The 15,008-nt window shown below is 35.6% G+C and overlaps 1 protein-coding gene across 2 annotated transcripts in view; it reads right to left on the reverse strand.

The window, feature by feature from the left end:
• Zmat1 (zinc finger matrin-type 1) overlaps positions 1 to 15,008 on the reverse strand; it is a 53,251-nt gene that overhangs the window by 16,286 nt on the left and 21,957 nt on the right. The window contains exon 1 of one of the 2 annotated variants that reach the window (XM_033760560.1): positions 14,480 to 14,527. The exons of the other annotated variant lie outside the window; for it this stretch is intronic. The gene's annotated coding sequence lies outside the window, so the exon portion shown is untranslated. Of the gene's footprint in view, positions 1 to 14,479; positions 14,528 to 15,008 lie in introns of those variants that run through there. 2 annotated transcript variants of the gene reach the window in all.

The following is a 15,008-nucleotide window of genomic DNA, read 5'->3' on the forward strand; positions in this document are numbered from 1 at the left end:
GGGAAAAAATGAGAATCAAGACTTGTCATGTAGAGGTACAAGATCCCAACAATGAATGTAACTGTACTGTATCCCTAAAATGTACCGATAAACTCAATTAAAGCTGAAAAAAAAAAAGAAATTGAAAGGGAAGCAGTACTTCCGAAGTCATTCCTGGAGGCAAGCATCACTTTGATCCCCAAAGCAGAGAAAGACAAACCAAAAAAGAGAGCTACAGGCCAATCTCACTAATAAACATAGTTGCAAAATTTCTTAATAAGATAAAGGCAAATAGAAAGAAGATCATCAAGAAGATCATACACCCTGAGCAACAGGGATTTTTTTGCAGGGATGCAGGTTTGGTTCAACACATGCAAGTTAATAAATTTCATACACTATATTAACAGACTCAAGGACAAAAACCATATGATCATCTCAGTAGATGCAGAAAAAGCATTTGACAAAATCCAACACAGATTTATAATAAAACCCTCCAAAAAATTGGAACAGACGGTCTCTACCTCAATCTAATAAATGCCATCTATGAAAAACCAATAGCCAATATCAACTAAATGGCAAAAAATTGAAACCCTTTACACTACAATCAGTTACAAAATAAGGATGTCCACTCTCACCACTCCTGCTCAATACAGTTTTTGAAACCTTTGCCATAACAATTAGACAAGAGAAAGAAAAAAAGGAATAAAGATAGGAAATGAAGAAGTCAAATTGTCATTATTTGCAGATGACATGATACTCTATATAGAAGACCCCAAGAACTCCACCAAGTCTTCTAGATTTAATAATCAAATTCAGTAAAGCAGCTGAATACAAAGTCAAGACACAAACATCGATAGCTTTCCTGTACACGAAGAACAGACTCACTGAGAGAGAAAAGGGGCAAATAATTCCTTTCATAATAGCATCCAAAAAATTGAAATACCTAAGAACCAATCTAGTGAAAGAAATCAAAGATTTACACTCTGAAAACTGCAACACTCTGAAAAAAGATTGAAGACGATATCAGAAAATGGAAACACATCCCTTACTCCTGGGTCCGAAGAATCAACATAGTGAAAATGGCTGTACTTCCAAAACTGCTATACAGATTCAATGCAATCCCAGTTGAAACTCCAGCAGCATACTTCACAGACCTTGAGAAAACAATCCAAAAATTCATTTGGAACAAGAAGAGACCTAGAACAGCAAAAACAATTCTAGGCAATAAAGACAAGGTAGGGGATACCACCATCCCCAATTTAAAACTATACTACAAGCTGGGTGTGGTGGTGCACGCCTGTAATCCCAGCACTTGGGAGGCTGAGGCATGAGGATAGCCGTGAGTTTAAAACCAGCCTGGGCTACATAGTGAGCTCCAGGTCAGTCTCAACTACATAGTGAGACCCTGACCCCCCCAAAAAAAAGCTAAACTACAAAGCTACTGTGATAAAAGAACATCACGGTACTGGCAAAGAAATAGACTTGATGACCAGTGGAACGGATTAGAAGATGCAGAAACACTTCCAGATACATTCCCCAACCTCCGCTTCGACTAAGAAGCCAAACACCCTCACTGGAGGAAAGATAGCCTCTTTAATAAATGGTGCTAGAAAAACTGGATTTCAACTTGTCAGAGATTAAAACTAGACCTATATCTCTCACCATGCATTAAACTAAAATAGAAATGGATTAAAGAGCTAAATATTCAAACAGAAATACTAAATTGGCTGGAAGAGAGGTTAGGTAGAAACTCTTGAAGACATTGGTGTAGGAAAAGATTTTTATGAACAAAACCTCAGTTGCCCATGAACTACCACAAACAATCAACAAGTGTGATGTCTTCTTATTCAAAACTTCTGCACAGCAAGAGAAACCAACAGTGTGAAGAGACAACTCACAATGTGGGAAAAAAATTTTCACCAGCTCTTCCTCAAACAAAAGTCTACTATCTAGACTATATAAAGAGCTTAAAAGAATCAGACCTCCCAAATTTAAAGACCCAATGCAAAACCGAGCATCTGAAATGAACAGACATTTCATAGACAAAGAAGTAACATCAGCAGGTAAACATAGGAAAAAATGCTCAACATCACTGGGCATTCAAGAGATGCAAATTAAAACTACACTGAGATTCCACCTCACCCCAGAAAGACTGGCTGCTATCATGAAATCAACCAATAACAAATTCTGGCAATGCTGTCGGGAAAGAGGAACATTGACTGCTCCACTCCTGGTGGGAGTATAAACTGGAGCAACCACTGTGGAAGTCCATATGGAGATAGCTGAAAGAACTAAGATTGGAGTTCTCAGTTGACCTAGCTATTCCCCTGCTGGGTATCTTGCCCAAAGAATTAAAAGAAACATACCACAGTGATTTATGTGCACCCATGTTCATAGCAGCACAATCTGTAATAGGTACAACTTGGAAGCAGCCCAATTGACCATCAATGGGAGACTGGAAAGAAAATGTGGTTTTAAAAAAATAAAATGGAGTACTACTTAGATGTAAAAAATGAGAAATTAGAGATATTTATAGCTGAATGGATGCACATTACAGTGATACTCTTAAGTGAAATAAATAGGACACACATGTAAATACTGAATAGTTTCTTTAGTGTGCAAAACTGAAAGTGTGAATAAGGACTAAGTGGTATAATAGATAATGTGAAATAGGAAGTAAAGGTGTAAAGGGGAAGGGAAAATGAGGGGTGAGGGCAAAAGGGGAATGGAATTAATATGAGAAGAAGAAAAAGTGGAAACAAAGTCTTTGTAGAAAGGGAGGGATGAAGGGGTTGAAGGTAGGGCAAGGGAGTGGGGAAAAATAAGAACCAAAATGGATTATGTAAAGGTGCAAATTTCCAATGATCATTGTCATTGTACTGTATGCCTTAAATGTACCAATAAAATTATTTATTAAAAAATAACACTTTCCTGAACAACCAATGAGTCACAGTTTAAATGAAAGATGACATTAAATAGTATCTGCAATTAAATAATAATGCCAATATAACATATTGAAACTTTTGGGATGCAATGAAGCAGTACCATGAGGGAAATTTATAGTAGATAATTCTCAAGTGAGATAAACAGACTGAGCCCAAATAAACAACCTTATTTTGAAGTAACAAATGTCTAGCAAAAGAAGAAAAGCAAAGCCCAAAGCTAGCATGTGGGAGGAATGTGTAACGATCAGAACAGAAATTAATGCCATCGAGAGTTAGAAAACAATATAAAGTATCAATAAACCAAAGAGTGATTCTTTGAAAACTTAAATAAAATTGATAAACCTTTAGCCAAACTTATTAAGAAATGAATGAAAAGATTCAAATTTATGCATTTAGGAATTAAAAGAGTGAAATAATGATAGCTCTTGTGAAAATCCAGAAGATCTTCAATATCTACTTCAAGAACCTGCACTCTAACAAGATGGAAAACACAGAGGAAATGGAATGATTCCTAGAAATACATGAATTAACAAAGGTGAATCAAGAATATATAAAAATTCTGAATAACCCACTATCAGTCAGTGAAATTGTAAACATAATTATAAACTTAACAACAAAGAAAAGCTCAGGACTTGATGGTTTCACTTTTGAATTCTACAAGAAATTTAGAGATGATCTAATGTCATTGCTCTTCAAACTCTTTTATGGAATTGAAAGGGAAGCAATACTACCCAAATCATTCCTGGAAGCAAGTATTACTCTGATACCCAAACCAGAAAAGAACCCAACCAAAAAAAGAGGACTATACGCCAATATCTCTAAGGAACATAAACACAAAAATCCTAAATAAGATACTGGCATAAAGAATGCAGCAAATCAAGAAGATTATAGTCCATGACCACATAGGATTCATTCCAGGGGAATAGGGATGGCTCAGCATACACAAATCAATAAATATAATGCACAATTTCAATAGAACCAACGGTAAAAATTACACGATCATGTCAATTGATGCAGAAAAAGCATTTGACAAAGTCCAATACACATTGTTGATAACAACTGCACAAAATTGGAATAGATGGTCTTTATCTCAATCTGATAAAAGGTATTCTGGACAAACCAACAACCAACATCATGTTAAATGGCCCAAAACTGAAAGCTTTCAAGAATAAGACAAGGTTGTCACTCCTATTTGATACAGTTCTCGAAACATTAGCCAGAGCAATTAGACAAGAGAAAGAAATAAAAGGATTAACGGTAGGAAAGCAAGAATTTAAATCATCATTGTTTGCTGATGACATGGTACTGTACATAGAAGATGCCAAAAACTCTATCAAAAGACTGCTTGATTTAATAACAAAATTCAGTAACACAGCTGGATATAAAATCAACACTCAAAAATCAATAGCATTCTTGTAAACAAGTAACAAAATAATTTATAAAGAAATTAGGGAAACAACAACTTTCATAGGACAATCCAAAAAATTAAATACATAGAATCAATCTAAAAAGGAAGTAAAAGGTCTTTATATTGAATCTTACAGTACTCCAAAAAAAGGGTATCGAAGAGGATATCAGAAAATGGAAAGATATCCCTTGTTTTGGGATAAGAAGAACCAATATAGTGAAAATGGCCATACTCCCAAAATTGTTATACAAAATGAATGCAATCACAATCAAAATACTAGTAACATACCTCACAGAACCAGAGAAAATATTCCTAAAATTCATTGGGATCCTGAAGAGACCTAAAATAGCAAAAATAATTCTGTATAACAAAGGCAAAGCAGGGGTATCACAATCCCTGTCTTTAAATTATACTACAGAGCTACTGTGATAAAAAATAGCACAGTAGTAGAAAAAAGCAGACCTGAGGCTCAAAGGAAGGTTAGAAGATACAGAAATGACTCCAAACACACTCAGCCACCTTATATTTGACAAAAGGGCCAAACACATTTACTGGAAGAAAGATAGCCTCTTTAATAAATGGCGCTGGAAAAACTGGCTTTCTACATGCCAAAGACTAAAACTAGACCCACGTCTACCCACGTGCACTGAAATAAAATCCAAATGCAGCAAAGATATAAATATTAAAGCAGAAAAATTGAATCTGCTGGAAGAGAGAATAGGTAGAACTCTTGAGGACGTCGATGTAGGCAAAGACTTCGCGAACAAAACGTAGACTGCATGGGAAATACTGCAAAGAACAACTGGGATTTCATCTCACTAAACAGCCTTTGCACAGCAAAATAAATCACTAACAGAGTGAAAAGACAAAACACAGAGTGGGAAAATATTTTAGCCAGTTGTTCCTTAGACAAATGACCAATATCTAGAACATATAAAGATTTTAAAAATTTAGACCCCCCAAATGTAAAGACCCAATCCAAAAATAGGCATCTGAGATGAATAGGTACTTCTCAGATGAGGAAGTACAAACATCAAATAAATATTTTACAAAATGTTCAATATCAGTGGTCATTCAAGAGGTGTAGATTAAAACAACACTGAGATTCCTTCGCACTCCAGAAAGAATGGCTATTGTCAAGAAATCAACCAAAAAGAAATGCTGGCAGGGCTGTTGGGAAAAAGGAATCTTTCTCCATTATTGGTGATGGTGTAGATAGGTGCAAAAACTGTGGAAGTCAGTGTGGAGATTCTTCATAAAACTAGGACTACAGGTTCTATCTGACCTAGCTATTCTCTTTGTGTACAGTTAAATAGGACTAAGCACAGTTGCAGCATTTTCAAGTAGGACGTGTAGAATTGAAATCTGTGACTTACATACTATGGCTGTACTTTAGTCTCATCTCACTTGTGCTTGCTTGCTTTGTGCTAATGAATTTAAACTACCTTTGAAATAAAGGCTCAAAAATTTCAGTTTGGAAAATGAAAAGTTCCTGAAAATACATGATGCGGTGTGTGACTCACAACAATATTAAAGTCACAAAAGTGTAAAAAAAAATTGAATAAAGGATTCCTCAAAATAACTTTTTCTCCCTGTGCACCAATTTCACACATGCTAACTCACTTACTGATCTTACTTTTTCCCATAAACTTTTTTTTTTTTTTGGTACCAGGGATTGAACTTGGACCCTTGTGCTTGCAAGGCAGGTCACCAAACCGCTGAGCTAAATCTCCAGCCCTCCCATGTGCCTTTATAATAGGGAAAGTATACTCTGGATGATAGACATCAGGAAAAGGTGGGAAATGGAAATGTGTTCCTTCAGAGCATAAATACATGAAGGACGATGCAACTTAAATGACAATGTTTACTTATCTCTGATAAGACTCTCTTGGGGCCTTTATTTTAAGAATACAGATTCGGATGGGGGTGTAGCTCAGCAGCACAGTGCCTGCCTGGTAAACACAAGACCCTGGGTTCAATTCCCGTTACCACAACAAAACAGATTCCCAGGATCCTCCTCTGAAGAACATGATTCATTAGTTCTAGGGTAGGGATAGAGAGTTAAATTTTTCATTTATTACACAGGATAAGGTGTTTCATTTTTGTATATTTGTACATGCATATAACATGCTTTGATCACTTCCACACCACTTCATTTCTCATCCTTGCCCTTCCTTGGTCCTTCCCTGACTGCCCTTCTCCTAATAGTCTTCTACTTTCATGTCATTTCTTTTTTTTTCTTTTTATTCCATTTGACAGAAAATATGAGATAGTCATTTTTCAGAGTATGGCTTATTTCACTTTATCATGATAATATTTATTGTTCTACCCATTTTGCAGTAAATTGTATTATTTTATTCTTTTTTCATAGCTGAATAATGCTACATTATGTATATATGTCAAATTATCTTTACTTATTCATCAGTGTTTGGAAAGCCAAGAGAGGCTGTTTCCATAGCTGAGTTATTTTGAATTTTATTGCAATAAAAAAAGGAATTCACATATATCTATTCTATGCTGACTAATTTTTTTAGGTATATTCAGAGTAGTAGTATGGCTGGGGGAATTAATTTTTAATGACTATTCCAAGTTATCAGAGACTTTGTGTGAAATATACTAAGGAATTTTTTTCCAGTTCCTTCCTTGTAAATCACTGTCTTCCAAGTGTGTAATTAGTGAGTCATTGATTTGAGGCTGGCTGACTGAAAATTCTGGACATCCTGCAAAGGTAAGGACCTTGTCGGGGAATGCATATCTCTACAACTCATTTTAGGAAATTACTATCTTTATTTTATAGGTATAGAAAGTAAGGCTCAGATTATCTTGCCCTATACCATATATTGTATTTTGAGGGCACTCAAGTTATGTAGCATATGACAGACACCAAGTTTTACTAGATAAGTGTTTCTAGATACTGGCTACACATTATAATTATGTGCAAAAATATTCATAATACAGCTCCATATCAGATCAGTTAAATAGACTCTCTAGGGCATGGAACAAGTCTTGTCTTTTCAAAAGTTTCCAGATTTTACTGTGCAACTATTGTTGAGTACCTGCCTGAGATTAAGTCATGGTCTTCAGGAAGACTATAAACACAATTATTTTTCAAAGGCTTTATGCATTTTTCAGTGTTTATGATTATAATGTAATATATATATATATATATTTCTGTTTAGTTCTTGTTTCTTCACATTACATTATAATAGAGGCAATACAGGGTTTTAGAAGAGCTGCCAGTCATGCATGAATGATCCAGAGGCAGTTCTAGAAGTATTGTGTGATTACTATTACTTTAGCACTTGGCTTTTTCACACACTGATGATCTTTTTATAGGATATAGACATCTTACGAAGTAATACATAAAAACTGTATAAACAGTTTTTGTGAAGATAGGAAGTTTATTCACTGACTGCTCTTTAGCCCTATTTAGCCTTGGTAGGATTCCCTTTTTCTGAGTGCAGAGTCACTCAGGCTTCTTTGAATCTCATTTCTTCCTATAACCTTCTATAACCTAACATTTGTGGTCCTCTGATCTCCTGCTCCCAGCTCTATCTCATAATGCTTTGAACTAAGATCTTTGTTTTCAAGGCATCAATTGGAAAGCTCATGTCTTTGCAGTCTAGCGTTACTCTTCTCAATGTGGCTTCATATTGGAATCTCTTTGGGAGTGATTTTCTCCAGATAAAACAGAACAGTATGTGTACATTCCAAGTACAATTTAATTGATTAGAGGAATGGCCTAAGAATTGAATTTCTAAAAGTTTCCCACATGATTCTCTTGTACTGACAAGGCTGAAGAATTTCAGGTTTAATATCTTAAATGGAGAAAGAAAACAGATTTGAGTGCTACATGAAAGCAACTTAAATTGGGATTTATAAAAAAAAACAGAAAATGTCCAATAATCTACCTGTGTTTAAATTATGACAGGAAAACAGAACATTTTAAAGTAACAGTTGCTCTTCTGCTATGGGCAATATATATGTATAGATACATGATATATATTATTTCATTTCATCTTTATTCAATTTTGTGATGCTGCATTATTTTCATTTTATACTTGATAAGACTTAGGCACAACTGAGCATGTGAGTTCAAACGCATTTTTAAATCTACCTTTATCCCTAGGTGACAATGCCTTTCAACCAACAATTAGAAAACATTAAGGAAAAACTATATATTCACTGTCATATAAAGCATCAATAAGAATACTGCAGAAGAAAATATAACCCTTTGTCTCAATGTGCTAAGGAGCTGTAAATGATATAATTATCAATGAATGGTAAAGTCTGCAAAAAATCAGAGAAAGGGAAAAATACCAAAAGCTAAAGCAGTGATGGAAGTTGTGATGTACCATGGAGGACAGGAAAGATTTAAACTATAAGGAAAGTAGATATCACCATGTTGGAATGAAAACAATATCAGGGATGACAAACACTGAACAGAACATGATGAGCTGAATGTAAACAAAGCCAACAATGGGTACCATTATGGCACCATGCATCATGTTAGATACAAGAAATAAATACAAGATGCATTAAGCAGCAGGTTCCCTACAATTACAGTATGAGAAAGAGATATATGAACAAAGGATTTCAGTCTCATTTAGAAACAGTAAGGGGTATACTTAAGAGATAGGAGAGCACAATGATGCAGAAGCAGTTACAGGTAGGGGGACTTAAAATGGCTATTTCAAGAGATGATACCGGATCTAAACTTGGAAAGATGAGAAATGGTTAATTTGATGAAAATACTCAAGAAGAGCCTACTAAATAGCGTGAAAAAAGCACAGATGTGTTTATAAGAATTTTTTAAAATTTGAAAATGTTGTAAAGTAAAATATAAGGGAACAGATGGGAGAGGTAAAAAGGGGTCAAGACGAAAGACTTAATACATGTTAAGAAGCCTAGACCATTTTCTAGTGTGTTAGAAAACCTTGAAGTAGTTTAAGTAACGTGCTTGGCCAACTGTGTGTTTTAGAAGGATGTCTCCTTTCGCTGCAATATAGAAAATGATTTTAAGAGGAGCAAACCTGGAAATGAGATCTCAATATGAAAGGACTATATAATAGATTTGGAAAGATAATGAGGGCATGGACTAGACAGGTTTTATTAGATACAGAGAGGAACAGGGAAATTGGCAAAATATTTAGCACTGAAACTGGCAAACCTTAGTGAATGATTGAAATGCGAAGAGAGGAAAGAGTCTTGAGGAGTCTAAAATCATTCCCAGAATCCTGGTTGCTAACTGAGTGGGTGGTGATCCCATTAACTGGAATTGGATCTTCAGAAGAAAGTCTTGTTTCATGGAGTGGGAAAGTTAGGCAATATGAGTACAAGTTTGAGCACACAGGGTCTGAGATAACTGTGAAATTCCATGTAAAGGTTTCCAATAGGAAGTTACATATAGGAGTTTGAAAGACAAAGGACAGGCCAGAGAGATTTTGGAGATGTCTGAACATGACAGTAGTTAATGCAAGAAGTATTCTGTGGATAATGCATGCATGGCCACAGGATCCACAACACAATGAGAAAACCTTGGAAAGTGCTACTCTTTAAGCTGGTAGAGAAGGAGGAACCTATGAAGAGTCCCTAAGTTAAAGGTCAGAGATATGACGATGAACAACAGATAGTGATATCAAAGAGGTTAAATAAAGGTGCCCATTAGCTTTAGAAATTTGGAGGTCACTATGACCCAGTCAGGGATAATTTAAGTGGAGTGATGAGTAGTAATATAAAGGTTATGGGAATGTGGGCCAACAAATGGCAGTGAATTGAGGACGGAGTGAATAATAAGTGAATACAGGAAGAGTAGAGCACCTTTAAAGAAACTTAGAAGGGAAGAGGAGAGTATAGTAGTTAAAGGGGAACTCAGGGTCACAGAAGCATCTGATTAAGGCGAGATACTCAGGAATGTACATCTGATGAGCAACTGTTTCTTGATGAAATAAGAAGGAAGCTTGTATAAAAAGTGTGAGGAGGTACATATGGAGCTGGGAGGAGTCTTGGAGAGTGATAAAGTTTAATAATTAGTACTAAGAGGAAAGTGGTAGGAAAGGATTAAGTAGGACTAAATACACAAATAGGTTGGATACCAAGACTGAATAGGCACCCAACCTCCATGTTTATATAATTTTCTGTAGTACTGTAGTAGCCTGTATATAGAAGTAGAAAAAAGCAGAGAATACAATTGAGCCACAGTTTAAAATGTTCTAATAAATAGTGTCAAAATAACAATTAAATACAAGTAAAACCTTTAAAAAGGTTCTTAATATGTGAGGTGATGGTAGTGGAAATGTAAAAAAAAAAGTACAGAAAGAAAGATTTCTAAGGAGATCTGATAATACTCGCTGGTGGACAGCATCCAGCAAATTATGTAGTCATTGCTGCTCTCAAAGATTCAAGTGTAGGTGATTAACAAAAAGAGTACTACTAGCAAGAAGACTTGGGAAATTCAATTTTAGATATGTTGAGTTACATGTGTAGGTAAGGCATCTATGTGTAATAATGAAGCTAGAAATTAGTAAGCCAAACAAAACAAGTATAATAAATTAAAAAAATACATATACATTTTAGTTCCATATTGTTATGGTAACCATTCCCGTGCCAGTAAGATACGAGATGCTTAGGAGACATAAAGAAAGCACTGAGAATAATAAAAAAAGAGAAAGAAATTATATAGAGGAGAAATATAAGCAGCAGCAGATGGAGAAAAAGAAAGGAGAAGATGGGTAAAGACAAAAAGTTAAGGTGGCATACGCTAAATTGTTTTTGTCTTATCAGTTTCTCACTTGTAATATAGGCTTCTACTGTCACTGTTCTTTGTAATTTTTGAAATTTTCCTCTTTTTTTTGTTTTGTTTTTTAGACACAAGGTTTCATTATGTAATTCAGGATGGTCTTGAACTCACCATGTAGCCCAGGCTGGCCTAGACCTCATAGCAATTCTCCTGCCTCCGCTTCCCAAGTGCTGGGACTGCAGTTGTGTGCCACCACACCAGACTACATTTTTCTTGGGCTACATTTTCCTTTTCTTTTAATGTTCAAATGTTTATTGCTGTCAAGGCAGTAGTTAAGATTGGGTAAATCTATTATTTGAACTCTAGTTTCAAAAGCTAGTATAAAAGTACTTCAATGATTGGATTAAATTATACTGATGATTATTTCCCTCCCCTAACACAAGATAATTTCACAAAATTATTCTTCTTTCATTCTAATAACACTGAATCTTCAAAGTGCTAAAATAACCTTCTTTAAGTAGTGACAAGAGTGCTAATATTTTTGATAGTTAATTCAATTCAAATTTGCTGAATGCTACTAAACTGAATACCATTTATTTCAGATACTCTCAGCTCAGCATTGGGACAATGCCCTATTAAAAAATAGAAATTTGGGCAGGCAATTTAGCTCAGTGGTTCTGGCGACTTCCCCACAAGCGCAGGGACCTGTCTTTGATCCCCAGTACCAAAAAAAAAAAAAGAAAGAAAAAAGAAAGAAAGAAAGAAAGAAAGAAAGAAAGAAAGAAAGAAAGAAAGAAACTTGTTATTTTCTCAAAATTTCCTATTTCAGAAGCTCTACTACTTGTATTTCCAATGTGCCTGAATCAACATTCTTTGAGATTCTAGATAAAACCACATACTGAAACTTTTTGGAATATGTTGAACCACATTGAATAGGAAACAATACAAACACAAGGTAGTTTGCTGATTTATCTATTAATCTCTATTGAGGTAGGACTACTTATGTACTACTTTAATTCATTTATTCTTTTTTTTTTTGTAACAGGGATTGAACTCAGGATCTTGTGCTTGCAAGGCAGGCAGAGGCACCACTGAGCTAAATCCCCAGCCCACTTTTATTTCTAATGCTGAAAATATAGATGAGTTAGGTGAAGACCCTTCTCTCAAAGACCTTACACTGTAACGAAAGGTAAAAAACACATGGAGAGATCCTTAGCTATGGTGGTTAAAGAAGCACAGAACATTAGTCTTAAAGGAAGTTAACAGCAGCAGCCTATTAAAGAATGAGTCAGAATTACCTATAAGAGGGTCGTGGGGCTATTCCAGGCAATGTGGTAGTATGAACAAGGACATACAGACAGGAAGTAAGATAAAGGTTTCTGGAAACCACACACAGTTTGCAGATACTGATTCACACAGATCATAAGCAGAGGATAAACCTGGAGAAGGCAGGCAAAGAGCTATGGAGCTTAGATTTTATCCACAGAAGACAGAGAAACAATGATGGTTTTAAAGAAGGGGAATTACATGGAAATATTTGCATTTTAAGAGAAGTACTGTAATGGTTAAATGAAGGATGGATTTGGAGAAGTAAAACTAGAGGCAGGGAGAGTAGTTAGCAGGTTGGAGCAGTATTCGAAGATGATGTTTCTCAGTGTTTATTGAGTACATATCACATGAGGATCTGGTTAAAATGCATATTCTGATTAATACAGTGGAGCCTGAGATTATTTTTTCTAACAGGCTCCCAGGTCACTCCAATGATGTTGATGTCCAACAATCTGAGTAGCAAAACTCTAGGAAAGACGTTAAGGATCAAAGCAAGTGTGTGAAAAGCATATTTGGAGATATGGGGGCAGTAATATTTAGGATGTAAAAGGCATGGTTTGGTGCCTCATTAAAGAGAAATTAGAGAAGATGGTTACTGGGGACTGGGGAATGTTACAATTTATATCTAGATGCCCCCTTCAAAGTCTCATGATCTCATAAGTGGGGATTTGGGGAACTGACTGAATCTTGGGTGCATGATACTCATCAATTGATTAATCATCTCCTGATGAGTTTATAGCTAAACATGATATTGGGAGGTAAGACCTGGTCAGAGGAGGTGGATCACTGGGAGGGGGGAACAGAAGGGTTTATCTCTCTACTTACTCCTTTGATCTTTCTCTCTGCTTCTTTTTTGCCATGTCATGAACAACCCTCCTCTGCTATGCTGCCCTGCCTTGGAGCCAACCGACTATCGACTGAAACTTCTATAAACTGTGAGCCAAAATAAACCTTTCCTCCTGTAAGTTGTGAGCTTCAGGTATTGTGTCTCAGAGGTAAGAAAGATGGGGAATTCACAGTTCACTACAAGTTTCAACTTTGGATAAGTGAACTTGAAATGGCTTTGAGATATCCAGGTGAGTCATTAGCTGCCATTTAGATATGTGAGTCAAAAGTCTGACAGAAAGATCATAAGCTTAGAGATGAGAGATGACAAAAAGAAGACTGAGTTACATTTCTAAAGTCAAGAGAAGAATCATGAAACCATGTAAATTAAGGTAACAAACAAAAAGGAGCCCATATAGAAAACATAAATAGCCAAGAACACAGGAGAATAAAGTTTCACGACGTTGGAGATAATGTCCATTACCACATGAAGCAGGAAGGTCCAGTAAGGACATAATTTAAAAATAGCAGTGAACTGAGGAAGCGAAGTGGGTGGAAAAGAGAATATAAAATACACTAGTAGTGATAAGTGTGGGGGGAAAATGGAATAAAAACATGGTTAGAAGAGCAAATGGAACACTCCAGCCAGGATCAGTCTTAATATTGTACCTAATTTCTTGCCACTCTTTCTTAGCTCCAAGCCCTTTGTTCATCCTTTCTCTTTACCACTTCCATAAATTAAAATCATCAAAACATATGAAGATTATATAGACGGTGATGTCCCACCCCACTAGTTCCCAAAAATATGTACCCAAACATATGTCTGTAGCTTCTTGCAATAAAGTGTCACTAACCCAACTAGTATAAGTACATGCTTCTTCAGGTAAAAACGGTACATTCCAATTTGTATTCCCAAAAATGGCTATGCTACAGTCCAAAAGATACTTAAACTATATTTAGTAAGTAAATGTCACACCATGATAGTTATTTAAAATATTTCCTTATGTAACTAAGATAATATGCAATCATATAAGTAACTATTTTATTTTTAATTTAATAAGGGCCGTGTAAACCATTCTGTGTCTCATTTTATAGAAAACACATAAAACTGGATGGACTTACTTACCTAAAATTCTGTGATTCCATGAATACCCCCTCAATCAATAAGAATAAAATAACATATACTTAAGATATGCTATTTTATAAAATTCAAACATGCAATTAGAAGAATTTTGAGATAATTTGCCTCATTACCATGTGCATTTGATTTTGGTAGAAGATGTTTTTCTCTTATCTTGTCTATAAACCTCTTCCTAGCTTCATTTCTTTTGTGTTTTTGTCCAACATAATGTTGTTGGGCCATTACTGGACTATTAAAGGAGGCAGGACAGAGTTCGCAATATGCACTTTGATTATTCAAGTGCAGAGCACTGCCAGAAGAGAAAGGCGCAGTTCTACTTAGAGCAGGCTTAACAGCAAGGAACTTCAGGAAAGCTGACTCTGTAGAAGCAGAAAGAGGCACACCAGCTGAAATAGTTACCATGATAAATGATTAACATGTGTTCAGATATTAGAGCTGCACCCATTTTAAAGTATTAGAGAAATTTGGAACTTTGTAAAAACTCACTCTCCGCATTTTTTCAGCACATAGGTGTTGGACAATGGTATTCAAATAAAGAAGAATTTCTTTCTGTGAGAATGGAAACTTCAATACTAGTCTGTTACCAAGTTTCTCCAATAAAGACATGGGAGGGAATGAATATTCTTACTACATTCATTTGAG

This window comes from Fukomys damarensis, unplaced genomic scaffold (assembly GCF_012274545.1).
Source record: "Fukomys damarensis isolate Sample0158 unplaced genomic scaffold, DMR_v1.0_HiC HiC_scaffold_39, whole genome shotgun sequence".
Taxonomy (NCBI): domain Eukaryota; kingdom Metazoa; phylum Chordata; class Mammalia; order Rodentia; family Bathyergidae; genus Fukomys; species Fukomys damarensis.